The sequence below is a fragment of the Megascapheus bottae genome, unplaced genomic scaffold, assembly GCF_031878675.1.
Source record: "Megascapheus bottae isolate mThoBot1 unplaced genomic scaffold, mThoBot2.hap1 HAP1_SCAFFOLD_40, whole genome shotgun sequence".
NCBI lineage: Eukaryota > Metazoa > Chordata > Mammalia > Rodentia > Geomyidae > Megascapheus > Megascapheus bottae.
In genome coordinates, this window is record NW_028327715.1 from 4529142 (window position 1) to 4544990 (window position 15849).

At 39.1% G+C, this 15849-nt stretch overlaps 1 protein-coding gene across 1 annotated transcript in view; it reads right to left on the minus strand.

Annotated features, from left to right (window-relative positions):
* Nucleotides 1-15849, minus strand: part of LOC150039389 (zinc finger protein 441-like) — a 72264-nt gene that overhangs the window by 20902 nt on the left and 35513 nt on the right. The gene's annotated exons all lie outside the window — the stretch shown is intronic.

The following is a 15849-nucleotide window of genomic DNA, read 5'->3' on the forward strand; positions in this document are numbered from 1 at the left end:
GGTCAGTCAAAATGATAGCTAATAAAGGTAAGCTTAGAAGTAGATCCACAGAATAATTAAAGTAGTACACTGCATTTGCCTTTTTCATTACAGGTCAAAGTGACCTTGTGAATTGATAATTTTTTAAGTCATCAAGCTCTCTGAATAGGATCAGTGGAGCAAGCCACAGAATGGGGCTTCGTAATGAGTTTCACTATCCACTCCTGCTCCTGGCCCTACTGTTTACTTTTTTTTGCCAGTGCTGGGCTTGAGCTCAGGGCCTAAGCACTGTCCTTGGATTTTCTCAAGGCTAGAACTCTACCACTTGAGTCTCAGCACCATTTCTGGCTTTGATCTATGTATGTGTTACTGAGGAATCGAACCAGGGTCTTCGCGCAAGCTAGGCAAGCACTCTACCACTAGGCCAAGCTCCCAGCCCTAGAAGACATTTTTTTTTTGCCAGTCCTGGGTTTGAGCTCAGGGCCTGAGCACTGTCCTTGGACTTTCTCAAGGCTACAGCTCTACCACTTGAGTCTCAGCACCACTTCTGACTTTTTTCTATGTATGTGGTACCGAGGAATCGATCCCGGGTCTTCATGCATGCTAGGCAAGCACTTTAACCGCTAGGCCAAACTCCTGGCCCCTGCTCTTGGTTACTTTGAATACTTGAGGATTTGCACTTTTGCTTCTTTAAGGATCAAATTTTCTTTTGCTCTAAATACCATGATTTATCTGATTTTAGTAGGTGAGACTGATAAAAGATAATGGTTTTCTCGGCAGGACATGACTCAGTCTAATACAGCAGAAGGGCAAGATATGTGTGAGAGAGCATAACCTTTGGTATGTTCATTATTTACATTCTATCTTCTCCTACAAGGTGTCTTTGTATTTTCAATAATATAGCCAAAGGAATTTATATCCCAGGTTACTCTAAACAATCAGTGGGAGAAAGCATTAAGTGCTCTATAATTCATTTCATAAATATGAATATTGGGACACTCCTTAGAAATGTCAATATCTTATATTCAATATGATACTTAGAGTTATACTCAAAATGGATGATTATGATTTGTGCTTCTGATAATAAATATGCCTCATGTAGCTGGGCACGGTGTCTCATGCCTATAATCCTACCTAGTCAGGAGGCTGAGATCTGAGGATCAGGATTCAAAGCCAGCCCTGGCCCTAATATCCATAAGACACTTATCTCCAATTAACCACCAGAAAAATGGAGGTGGTGCTGTGGTTCAAGGGGTAGGGCAGTAGCCTTGGGCTGAGCAGCTCAAGGAAACACCCAGGCCCAGAATTCAGGTCCTACATCCAAGAAAAATAAAAAAAATAAGTATATATGCCTCATGTGATAAAAGTTTAAATCCCAATCGAAGACTAAGCATTCTGAATTGTGAATCCTATTTTGTTACTAACTCTTAGCTTCTTTCGAATTCGATAATTCTCAGAGGTTTCAAATTCATAAGTTCATATTAAAATCATTAGTGCCAAAGATTTGGACAGACATATATCGTGTGCTGTGCTGTGAACTTCAGTATGTGGATTGAGCGAGTGAAGAATCTGACATAATCCAACTAGTTGTGTCTGAGAGGTGTTTGAGAAGGGTGTTTAATATCACAAAAAAACAGAATATTTCATTTTAATGAATTGGATCAGAAAATAAAATCAAATGTTTATTGGCTAATTTAAATATAGCTCAGCATAGATTCACATCGGATACACAGATAAAAGAATCAATATGCACGATAACCACATGGAAGAAAGCCAGGAACCCATATATACAATAGGAACTTAGAATCATGGCTTCATGCCATGTTAAAATTGTGTTATATATTCAAAACTGAATCAGATTCCTTTTCTGAATATTAACCTATGGAGACACCACCGGTGAATAAACTATGCATTTTGGCATTGTATTGACATGATGGACAAGGTATCTGTCCACAAAGAATTTTAGCTCTAGCACCCCTTCCAATGAAGATGTTGAGAAAGATTTAAATTTCCTTTGTTCCTGAGATGGTAGCCAGAAGGAGGAAAAGTCCCTATTCAGACAGTGGTCATTTTACTGCCTTTCAACTTCCCTAGGTTCTAAGCTAACCCAGAACAGGGATGTAACTCATTTATCTGCAAAGCTTCATGCAGTGGTTTCATGGAGTAGAGTCTTTTTATGCACTTGGGCAGAAGAGTGAATGAGAAAATATGGATACATGTGTTCCTTTATGGTTAAAAAACTGAGATAGCCTTTTTACTGTTTTTTTTCAGGTTGTCTATTTCACCCAGAATGCACTTCATTTATGTAATGATCTCCACAACTTTAAAAAAAGTCAATGTAAAATACATATGAGAATATATTTGGAAAATACGTGCAAATGCCGAGAAAAGGAACAAGAAAAAAGCAAAGAATAAATTATCACAATTACAGTGTGAAGAGCAAGAAGGAGAATTTTGTTATTTTGAGGTATGTGCCAGTCTATATGGAAATTCTTGAACAGCATTTAGATCTATACATACAACTTCATAGCTTTCTGACTCCCCTCTCAGGTGCTTAAAGGTGTGTTTTTGTAGTGTTCACAGTTGGGGATAAGTTATTTTACCAATGATACATGTAATAATTAAAGGCAAATTTCTTAACTCATAATGACTTCCTAAAATTAGAATATACTGAGATCTCATTGTAAGGCAAAATTTTTGAATATAGTATTTGTTGATGCTGCCAGGAATAATATTTTGTATATGATAATTTTATATGTTCCTATTCACTTACTTTCAATAACTACTTCTATGTATAGTATTGTAAAATTTAACATGCGTAGTTAACAAATTTTTTGATCAATACCTGAAAAATACTCATAAAAATTTGTTTGTTCACAATTCCTCAGCATTCAGCCATGTTGTCATACTTTTCCATTATTGCTGACAGTAAATGCATGCAAAGGCATTTTTCATTTATTCTTTTGTCCTGGTCCTCAGAAATTCAAGTTCCTTAGGCATTCTTTATTGAATAATGAAATGCTGGTATTTGTCCTTGGCAAACTTCACAGGACTGTGGACAGCACGAAGGAGGCCATTGAAGGAATTTCCTTGGTGATTGCGCACTCTCAGTCTCTTGCACATACTCCTGTCACAAGGCCTAGCATCAAGGGCTCTTCTATGAAAAGACTTCCACATGATGCAGAATTGAAGGGAAGTTTCCCTCCTAGAGAAAACCATGTGACTTCTTCATCAAATGCATACACTTCAGTTATGAGCCTGGACCAGTACCTGAGCAGGGTCAGTTGCATTTCAATATGTTCCACTGGTTTGCAAAGTTTGAATGATTACGCTTCAGTTTTGACATCCTGACTTGTTTGACTCCCTTGTGTTCAGTTAATATTGCTATTATTCAATGCTCATAGAAGAATTGAATATCTGGCTATTTTTTTTAAACTTCAAGCTCTCATTCTGAATCTCTACACATTTGGTTTTTTTTTATTGGAATACCTTTTTTGTTTACAGTGGTGCTTCCAGTATCCTCCATACATGTGCTCCCCACTCTTGGAATAATTTCAACAGTTGCTCTGACTTTATTAATGTTGATCAGATAGTATATTGAAGAGCATTTTATACATGTGCCATACCCCCCACTGCTATCCTTCCCCCAAAAGTTCCTCTTATACATTCCTATTATTCATCTTTAAATCTAAATTTACAAAATGGAGATAAAAATGTGATATTTAACCCTCAGTGTGATGTATTTGGCTTAGCATGCTGAGTTCTCTTATCCATTTTCCTGATAATGATATCATTCCATTTTTAGAGCAGACTCATTCCTCATTTTTTCCACATACAGCAGTTTTATATGTACTCATTGGTGAATAGGTAGCTTGTTTTGTTTTGTGGATCCTGGGGCTTTAAATCTGGGTCTGGACACCTGAGCTCTTCTCCTCAAGGCTAGGGGCTCTAACACTTCGAGTTTCAGTGCCACTTCCGTTTTTCTGGTGATTAATTGGAGATCAGAGTCTCATGGATTTCCTGCCTAGGCTGGCTTTGCATTGTGATCCTCAGATTTCAGTCTCCTGAGTAGCTAGCATGGCAGGCATGAGTTACCAGTGCCCAGCTTCAGCTCTTTTGAATAGTGCTAATATAAGCACAAAGGTACAATGAGAAAAGATACATTTTTGTGTGCCTTGACCCCATAAGTATATTAGAAATTGAAATATTTTAACTTTCTGTGGTAGCTGCATCAGATGCAATAGCCCTTAATGCTTTAAAGCAGCTTCCACAAAATAATGAAGTAGAAGTAAGGCAACTTATTTGAACTAATCAGATAATTTTGAAACAGAAAGTAGGTATAATTCTGAATGTTTTTTTAATAGCAATCAGTGACATGTGACTAAGCTCACATAGAAATGCCATGGATACAATCAGATCACTACACTTAATTTGCAATGGTCAAAAAGCATAATATAGCTAAAAAACTACAAGAAAGACAATATTCTCTTTTAACATGATATACATTTATCCAAATAAATCAAAAAGGTACCTCTCCTGCTACAATGAACATGCAAAAATGCTGACAGTGATATCTGTAGTGCAGTTTTTATATATGAACTTCCCCAATGCAAATTCCGCATTCTGAGTATTTTGTGTATGAATATATGTTATATATGCTTATATGTACCGTATATATAGTAAATCTGGTTTATATTAGGTATTACATATAGCATAGCTTATATAATACTGTTATCTGTGTTGTGGGTATAATATGTACAATATATACTTAGATAGACTCTCATGTATGAATATGTACATAAATACCCCAAAACACAAAGATACCTATGTCCACACATATTTCATATATATGTGATTAGAATAAATTACTATTTATCACCTTGTATCTATGCATATTATGTGCTCATTTATCTCCCACGTTTCATTATACTGGGAAAGGAAAGGTTTGAATAATAACCTTTTATACCTTTTTCAGAGAAATCCAAAAGATACAACAGTGCAAGCATATACTACAATATGACTATGCAGAAATATAGACAGTGACACTCTGTGTAAGATTAGTCCTCATTATGATCTTCCTACATGCCAACTTCAGGCTCTCTTTGTGTGTACTCAGTTGGCCGCGGACATACTTGCCTACATATATACAAATATATACATATGTATACATATATACATGTGCATGTACACATGCATATATACACACAAGACACTTCACAGGTAGTATGGATTTCTATTTGACCATCATTATTTCCCACATATTTTTGTGAATATTAGTTTCCAGTCTATCCCAGGTAATCAAAATGTGAGCCATAAAAATATGAATGCAATATTGTTATGTAATTAAAAAGTACATACGACTCTGACATTATATGGCTTCTTAGATCATACATTCTGGTTAATATTTCTCTACAGCTAAATGATTAGTGCGATTTGTTCTCACATAAAGTAGTTGCTTATAATTTTTTCATCATTTTTCTATGTCTTTGAGTTTGACAGATTTGTGATAGACCCATTTAGTTTTGCAACATCAGTTCAAGAATGGAACCTTTCTGTTTAAGTGTTTAGAGTGGCAGCTTTTTGTGTTGTGCTTTCTTGCTTCTTTTGTACTTTTCTTGTTATTACATAGGTGATATACAGAGGGTTACCGTATCACAAGTCAGGTAATGAATATATTTGTCTTTAGATAATGACATCCCCTCCTTTATACTCTCCCATTTTTCACCTCTGTTCCTTCTACAAGCTACATAGTTCATTTTCAACATGATTTCTACTGAGTATCATTATTTCATTTGTTCACTCTCTGTCCTTCCACTTTTGTGTACCTCCCTCATCCTCCCCATAGACAGAAGCAGAGAGGCATTATACCTCTTAATTCCTCCTCTAAGAGTACCTGCTTTGGTCTCACTATATATGAATGACCAGAGGCCTCTATGACTTTTCATGTCACCATGTATTTTAGATTTACTCTCTGCCTATGTGTCATTTGTCTTTCTGAACTTGACTTATCTTCACTTAATATGATTTGTTCTGGGCCCATCCATTAACCCCCAAAAGACAGATTTTTTTGCCATTCCTGGAGCTTTAGTTCAGAGCCTGGGCAGTGATTTCTGAGGCTAGAACTCTACCACTAGAGCCACAGTACCACTTCCAGCTTTTGTCTATATAAGGTACTAAGGAATTGAACTCAGGGCTTCTTACATGGTAGGTGAACACTCTACCACTAGGCCACACTCCAGGCTCCTAAATTACATTATTTTATTTTATTTTTTGGTCAGTCCTGGGTTTGAACTCAGGGCCTGAGCATTGTCCTTTGGTTTTTTCCTCAAAGATAGTGCTCTACCACTTGAGCCACAGCACCACTTCCCGCTTTTCTATGTATGTAGTACCAAGAAATTGAACCCAGGTCTTTGTGCATCCTGGGCAAGCATTCTACCACTAGGCCAAACCCCTGACCCCAAATTACATAATTTTTAATGGCAGTGTAAAACTACATTGTGTATCAGTATGGTACATTATTTGGATCCCCTCACCATTGTAGGACACCTGGACTGTTCCCAAGACTGGGCTATTTTGAATATTACAGAAATGAACATAGAGGCACAACTGTATTTACAGTGCTCTGGCTTGTGTTTGTCTTTATAGATGTCCTGGAATGTTATGGCTAGTTCACAGTTAAGGGATTTTTTGAGGAACCTCTAGACTGCTGTGCAAAGTGGTTGTATTAGTTTACAGTGAAATAGGATTCCTTTTACCTCAAATCCCCCCAGCATTTGTTGTTCTAACTCCTAATGTTGGGCAATGTAACTGGAATAAGATGGAATCTCAGAGCCATTTTGATTTGCATTTTCTTATGGCTAGGGATGGTGGATTGCACATCCTCTGTTTCTTTGTCATTCTTACCTCTTCCGCTGAGAAGTGTCTGCTCATTGTTTCTCATTCATTCACCTAACTTGGAAAAGAAAGGGATGGTACAGACAACAGCTGCACTGCTATGACTTTGAAAATAGTTCCTTGGTCTCTACATATCTTTATACACATGTGTATTTACATGCAGATATCTAGGCTTTGATGGAAGACTTTTTTAATTTTGTTTTAGTCATGGGCCTTGAACTCATGGCCTGAGTATTGTCTCAGTTCATCAGCTCAAGGATAGTACTCTATTGCTTTGAACCTCAGCATCAGTTTAAGTTTTCTGATGGTTTACTGGAGAAAAGAGTCTCTCAGATTTCTTGCCTGGGCTGCTTTGAACTGTGATCCTCAGAGCTTAGGCTCCTGAGTAGGTAGGAGTGCAGTCATGAGCCATCAGTGCCCGGCTGTTCATTTTCGTCTGTGCTAAATGATTAAACTATACACAGTCAAGGACCATGTGAATTCATAGACTTGGTTTTTTATTGATGTTAGCAATAGTTCACCTAATACCAACTTTACATACTGTAAATGCAAAGGGTATTTCCTGCTTTTGTGTAGAAATGAAGCTTCTTCTGGCAAAAGTTAAAATGTAAACTCTGCAAACAAAGCTTTTATGCATGATTGAGACATATTACTTTCCTAGCTAACCTAATTCAGTCTTCATTGTGCTTTTGTTGCTTTATGTATTTTGCATTTCATGTGCTAATAGGAGTTCAATATGATATAACATCTAAATTTCTGCTTCTATGTCTTCTCTATTTCTTGTTTGCTCTAGTGTTGGCCCTCTGTCCTGCTGCTCTGATGGATAAAAGCATCTGCAGGAGGAATGCAGGACTCTATCCAAAGTGATGCTTAGCATTTCAAACTGCAGAGTCTTGGGGTATGAGGGACTGACGCAAGGTCAAATAGCTCTTCCTTATCTAAAATCTCTGTCATACCCTGGGACTTATTGTGAGTAGCATACACAGACTGTGATCATCTGACTAAGCATTGTGGTTGCAAGTACTTGACCTCACAACGGAAAATGTCTTTGACTTTGTCTACTGTTTCTGTTTCATTTCACAATTGAACATAATTGCATCCCTGAGCAAGATATGGACAGGCTTTCGAGTATACTATGTATTGTTATATTCCAGAATGGCTTAACAGTCAGAGGACAAGTACATGGATATGCCAGGTATTTGACTAGGAAGTTCAAGTATGATAATATTTGTTAGTATATTGTCATCATTTTCAACATTGCAAGTACACAAAATGTTAATTTGGACAATATCAGAGAAATCATACTTTTTATCTACAGTGATAGGTATTGAAAGCATGGCCTTGTGAATGCTAGGCATGTGGTTTGCCAGTTGAGCGACATCTCCAGCTTAGGTTTTCCCTCTGCCACTTCCCTCCGGTGGTAAGATATGAACTCAGAGCCTTGAACTTTCCAATTTAGTTTCAAAACCAAACACGAGGACATAGTGATACCAATACTCTGTTTTGTATACTGGTATTGTCTCAATATTCTAAAGCATTCAGATGACCTCAGCAGGTGCTGAGGTCCAGACAGGCACTGAGGACATCACTCCTTTGAGAACTGTATCTCCCAGTGCTGTCATGTAAATTGTTAGTGCCGAGGCTATTACATGGTGATTATTTGTTCTTGTACTTTAGAAAATGCGTACAAACCCTTTGAATTGGGTTTCATACACAGGTGGTTTGATGAGGATTTTTTAAGAGTTCTAGTTCTCTGCTCAGTAGAAGAAGAATCCATCTCCTCAATGGTGTCTCAGTCATTCCCCCAACTTGTCAAAGGGCAGAATGGCACACACAAAGGCTGCACTGCTGTGACCTTCAAACTAGTTCCTCACAAACTTGGTGCTTGTTCTCTGTACATCTTTATACACCTTCTATCTATATTCAGGTGTCTGAACTTTTTTGGCTGATCCCTCTGGATGTATGTGTACTCTGCTCCTTATTATCAGCACTGAATTGTTAGATTCTACACAGTCAAATACTATGTGAATTTCTACACATACTTGTCCTCCCCAAATACCTATAATTCACCAAAAACTAAGTCTACAAGGCTGTATTTCCTGCCTTTTCGAGAAATGAGGTTTCTTGTTCCATTTAAATATTCACCTCTGCTAAACAAAGCTTTGACGGAAGGAAGACCAAAAGTTCATGCCTTATGAATCTACACCAATCTTTCCTGTGGTTTTGTGGCTTATTTTCCAGTTCACTTGCTATGTGGGATACAAAGCTCATTTATTATCTACATCTCTGCTTCCATGGTGCTTCTGTTCCTCCTGTTGGCACCACTGTTGGCTATCTGTCCAGCCTATCTGATTGATAAAGGATCTGCAGGATTCCCATCCAATCTGGTGGTGGGCCTTTCAGTATAACAGAGGTGTGGGGTACAGAAAACTGATTCATGCTCCATTAGCTACTCTGTATGTGAAGTCCGCTTCCATTTCCACCAGTAAGTGTGAGCTGCATACATGCACTCTGGCCATCTGCATTTGACCTTGTAGCTCCTCCTACTTGCCTTCAAAGAGAACAGGAGCAATTGTCTTTCCACATAGTCTACTTTTGCTTATTTTCAGAACTCAATATTAGGATGTACTGTTACTGATAGCCTGTCATGTGTACTGTCTATGGTTACAATACTCCAGAAATTGTTTAACACTCAGGTGAAACTACATGCACTCACTTGGCATTGATAGCTGGCCATGAATGGCCAGCTTACCCTTTTGGTCATCAATACCTTCACTGTGAAGGCATATAAGTCTAACACAGGTCATTAGTCCTCTGCGTTCAGGAAAAAAATCCTATTTTCTATATACAGTGCTGGGTTTTGAAACCCTGGCCTCTCTATGTTAGTCCACAATCTTCTATTTGAGCTACATCTCCACCTCTTCTATCCCTGCCACGCCTCTCTGCAGTATCGAGGTTTGACTTCAGAAGCTTGTATTAGATGAAGCTGCATAGGAGTGAGTTGAACTTTTGGCGTGAACCACTGTGCCCTCAGCATGGCGAGGAATGGATTGATGAGGAAATGGCTCAACTTGATGATAATATTTACTGGGAGGGGTGGGGCCAGATGGTGCAAATTGGAAGGCATAAGAATGTCTTTGAAAGGCCATTTCCAATTCACCAACATAATGCTGGATGGGAAATGAATAGTTCAAGACTTCAAACATCAGCAAGAAATAGAGACTCCTGGAGCAAAATGCCATAAAAGCAATGTGCATGCATGCACACACACACACACACACACACACGCACACAACACACACCCACTATAATTTCTTTGAGAATGGGATTTCACTAGAATACCCAGTCACAAAAGTATAATCAATGATTTTTCTTGACATAGCTCTTGTTCACATAATTGTCCTCACTATTCATATGAAAGAATGAAATTATACATAGTCAAGTACCATGTAAATTCATTTGAATTGATTTTGCACTCCCATTTACTTCAGGTTATCTAAGCACCATTTTATTTGGTGTGTATGGAAAAGGATATTTCCTGGTTTTTTCATAGACATGAGACTCTACAAAAGCAAAGTTTTATGCTGCAGTGATGAATATTTCTATCCTGGTTAACCAAACCATTGTTTCATGTCCTCTTGTTTAAATCATTTTAAAGCTAATATACTTCGTAGGAACTTATGCTCTTGCTCTACCTCTAAAATTCTGCTTGCATGTTCCCTCTTCTCACTCCTTGCTGTGCTAATGATTCCTGTCTGACCTGCCTATCTGATAGAGAAAAGGAACTGCAGGTTAGAAGCAGAACTCTCATTGAATGGGGCAGGCAGAGTAGGAGAATTCTTTGGTACTAAGTGTTGATCCTGGGTTTGTTTGCTCCTTTCTTTCTTAGGGCCTTCTCACTTCATTGGCTTGTGACATCCATATATCCATTGTGGCATTCTTACTAAGCATTGTGTTTGCTAGTAGTTGATTTCACAACAGACCATAAGCACTTATCCTTTGTCCTCTTCAGTTGTTTTCCATTTGTTTTTGTTGTATGGGAACTCAGTCAGTGAAAACAGAGAAGCCAGATTTTTTTTCTTTTTTGTTTTTTATTGTAATTAGTAAAAGGGTTACATGATATTTGCCAGATAGAAGGTGTATTAATTCACATACATTGATACCCTTTCACATGTCTTGGTACCCATTTCCCTCCCCCCCACACCCCCCTCCCGTCTTGGTTTTCCCCCCTTCCCTATCAAATTTCAAATAACCAAATACAAATAAATTCAATATATCAGGTAACAAAGTGAGATACTATACCAATATGAGATAACCAAGGGATAGCAAAGGAGATGAGAGACAACATAGTACATTAAGGACAACAATCATTCATTATATGGTTTTTGTTTCAATATCCTGGAGGTCCTTTCAATTAGCTTCACATTATATGGCCTTATGTATCGAGATTTTGCTCTATTGCAGATCTTGAGAGGCAGATTTGGGAGTCTTTATTGGAGAGCCAGTGACTGTAGGGAGACTTCTGTGCAGCCCAGCACAGAGCTTACACAAAGCTTTTAAAGACAAAAACCACATGACTTCTGTATGGAGCAATCATTCACTGGAGCCAATCTTCCCTAAAGCCAAACAGCATGACATCTCCATATTCTCTGAAGACAGGCTCTCCTTAAATTGGCTTGTTTCACTTTGAAGGTTTTGTAACTGGGTGAAAAGCTCTTATCATCCAGTTAGGTGTCAGGACGGCTGTGAGAACGAGATGATGGTGTGTAGACACAGTCTCCTTATTTAATTTTCACATTTGAAACTATTTGCATGCGGGTGGTTATGGGCTGTTATATATCCTGTATATTCTTATCATATTCCAAAATGATTTAACACAAATGACAAGTCAACTCAACAATGTCATGTCCAGTTGAGGAAGTGGCAATGGTTGTTAACAAGCTGTTTTCACCATTAACAAATTCAACACATACATGCAAAAAGAATCTAGAAGTAACTATGGAAGAAATCGTACATCTTTCCATAGTGGATTGTCCACAGTAGTGTACCCTTGGACTTGAGCGTGTTTGGTATGGGCACTGCCACTTGAGATCCATCTGTAGCTCCTCCTCCACAGCACTTGGGTACTGAGATGGCAATTCAGAGCCCTGCAATGGACAAAGCCCTCAAGATAGAGTCATTATTCCACACGTGCTTGATTCCTCAATGAGGGAAACCATGCAGCCTAGGTTTCTTTGAGTTGGCTTACTTCACTTAATATGATTTTTTCCAAGTCTTTCAACTTCCTTAAAAAATGGGGTGATGTTATTCTTCCTGATGGCAGCATTGAATTCCATTGTGTATACATACCACAATGTCTTGATCCAATCTTCAACTGAGGCACATCTGGATTGGTGCCATATCTTAGGTATGGTAAGTAATGCTGCAATGAACATGGTGGTGCTACTAGCTTTAACATGTACTTTTTATGGACATTTGGGAAAATGCCCAGGGGTGGAATTGCTGGTTGATAGGGGAGCTGTACATTAAGCCTTTTGAGGAATTGCCACACTGTTTTCCAGAGTGGTTGAACGAGTTTACAGACCCACTCACAATGCAGTAGACATCACTTCTGAACACATCTCTATCGGCAACTGTTACTATTCGATTTCTTGATAGCGGTCATTCTATCTGATGTGAGGTGGAATCTCAAAGTTGTTTGGATTTAGATTTGCTTTTTTTTCTTTTTTGCTACTACTGGGCTTGAGCTCAGGGCATAGAACTATCCTTTGGACTCTCTCAAGTCTAGCACTCTTACTACTTGAGCCTCAGCACCACTTTCTATGCATGTAGTACCGAGGAATCAAAGCAAGGTCCTTGTGCATGCTAGGCAAGCACTCTACCACTAGGCCAATTTCCTGGGCCCTACATTTCTTTTATGGCAAGAGAAGTTGAGGATTTCTTCATGTGTCTATTGGCCATTCTTATTTCCTCTTCTGAGAAGTTTCTCTTTAAGTCTTTAACCCACCTTTAAATGGGATCCTTGGGGTTTTTTTTTGAGGATTTGTTTTTAAGAGAGTCAATACTTTGAGCCATTAGTATATTTTTGTTATGAGGTCCTTGTCTATTGTATGCCTAGTGAAGTCCTCCCACTCTCTGAGCTTTCTATTTGACTTGCTAGCTATATGTTTTGCACACAGAACCAAACCAGTTACTGCAGTCCTATTTGTTCAAACATTCTTTATTATGCTGTGTTTCTGGGCTAAGGAGCCCTAGTGTGTCTCTTATTTATTCCTGTAAAGTTTCCAGGGTAGACACCCTTTACCTCAAGGTCTTTGAGCCATTGGGAATTAATTCTGGTGCAGGGTGATATATAAGGGTCCAATTTTGGCTTTGTACAGGTGCTTAATCAATTCTGCCAGTACCATTTGTTGACCAGGATATCTTTCTTCCATTCATATTTTTGCTCCCTTATCACAGATTAGGTGGCATTAATTTCTGGGTCTTCAGTTCTATTCCATTGGTCCTCTGGCCAGTTCTGGTACCAGTACCCTGTTGTTTTGATTACTATAGCTCTGTAATGGAGTCTGAAATTTGGTATTAATATTCCTCCATCACCAATCATTCAGTCTTTCAGCTCTTTGTACCTTCATGTTGCAGGAAAAGAAAAAAAATGTAATCTAATAGAATGTAAGAAAGGGCTGCCTCCTTTCCTTGAAAATCGGTTCAGGGCACTTTCCCAATTCTCCTTGCAGGTCCTGGAGACTGCTACCCACCTAGGAAAAGAGAAAGGTCATGTGGTGGGTATCCTTGTGACCAACATTCTTCTTCCCATCTTTCTCCTTCACCAACCAAGGTGTTCAAAAGTCATTGTAAAGAAAACAGGAAGGAGATTAGTAATGCTCCTCTCTTCTCACACATCAATATTCTCAGCAATGCAGGAGTAATTACAATCTCTGAAGAGAAAATCCTTAAGGATATCAGCTGCATATAGGATGGGAGGAATCCAGAGTATTCTAAGACACCTGCATTAACTCTGAAATAGGACGATGTTATATGAAAGTGGACTTAGAACTCAGGTGTCTAAAATTCTACATAATAGGAAGGTGTATTAGGAATGAATTAGAGGCTACACTGGGCCACTTGGCAACATCCTGTGTCCAAATAAAGCAAGGAAAACTAAAAGCTAGGCATAGGTGGGTCATATATGTAATCCTAGATCTCAAGATGTTCATATCCAAAAATCATGGTTTGAGGCCAACCTAGAAATTCCATGATACTTGCTCCAATAAGCCAATTAAAAAAATGGAACTGGAGATATGGTTCAAGTGGCAAAGCAATAGTTGAGCAAAAAGAGCTCAAGGACAGCACTCAGACTCTGAGTTCAAGCCTCAAGACCAGCAATAAAAATGAATGCATGAATGAATAAATAAATAAAGCAGAATAGCTAGAGGATATAGCTCAGAACTAGAAGGCATGTCTAATAAGCACAAACCCTTGGCTTCAACCTCCAGTGAATACTTCCCCAAATGATAACTTTACATGCAATGTAAATAAATCCTTGTAAAATCTAGGAGAGTAAAATTAGGAGACAAATGTATTTGATATCCAAACAAATAAGATGAATATAGAGAGTGCAAAAATAAATGGAAAGGCAGAAATGGGAAACATTATGCAAGTGAAAACTCTGATGAGTAAAAAAGTTTACCAATACTACTAAAAATCGAGTATCACTTCGACTTTGTGTAAATATGTGAAGAAGCACAGTGTACTAAAAACCAATACCAAACTGTTGTCTACAGGAAAACTCTTTTAAATTTAATACATTTTAGCATAAAAGAGATGGATTGGAAGAGTAAATACTGGCCAAAGAATTAAAATGTTCAGTGATAGCCAGGCACTCCTTACTCACATCTGTTAATCTTTTGCATTTAGAAGGCTGAAAACTGAGGATCAGAGTTCCAAGCCAGTTTTTGAAGAAAAGTACAAGAGATTCTTATCTCGAATTAAACACCTGAAGTAGAAAATAGAACAATGGCTGAAGCGGTACAGTGTCAGAGTTATAGTGGAAAAAATTAAAAAGTCAGAATCAGAGCTTAGGCCTGAGTTCAAGCTCCTGGAGCCACCCCACAAAAGAAAGGAAATAAAGAAGGAAGGAAGGAAGGAAGGAAGGAAGGAAGGAAGGAAGGAAGGAAGGAAGGAAGGAAAGAAGCAAGCTAGCAAGCATGCTGCAATGTAAGATTCAGTGAAAAAGGAAGGATGCAATGAAAGTAATAAAATAGCATGTTGAATTCTGTGTGTGTGTGTGTGTGTGTGTGTGTGTGTGTGTGTGTGTGTGTGTGTAGCTAGGATGACAGACTGTATCTCCGCCAAATTTAAAGATATAAAGCCTTTTAAGCTGGGCACAGTGGCTCAAGCCTGTAATCCTAGCAACTCAGGATATTTTAATATGAGGATCGCAGTTCCTCTATTGCCATCCTGGGCAATAAAGTCCATGAGACGCTTATCTCCAAAATTAACCACCACAAAACCAGAAGTGGTGTTGTGGTCAAGTGGTAGAACACTAGCCTTGAGCTGAAGTGCTCAGGAACAGTACCCTGTCTGGAACTGAGCTGCAATCCTGAGCAAGGCCTCTCTGGCTCTTCCCTGGACACCAGCGCCCTCCACCCCGGGCCTTGCCCCGCTGCTGACCTTTCTCCGGGTTAGACTCCCACAGACATCATGGCCCGGGCTGGTTTCAGAGCCGCCCGCGGGTGTGTGGGGTGCAGTGCCTGTGGATCTCCGCAAGGATAGACGGGTGTGCAGGGAGCGGGAAGTGGTGAGTGCGGACACAGGTCCATTGTCAGGATCCTGGGCAGGGTGGGGGGCGGATCCAGAAGGCAGGGCCTCAGCTGGGTCTGGTAGGCCCTAGGGGGCCGGGTACTAAAGAGCTCCTCCAGGTAGTGAAGGGCTCCTCAGCCCTCCAAGGCCTGGAGAAGGGCTGGGGCGGGGCGGGGC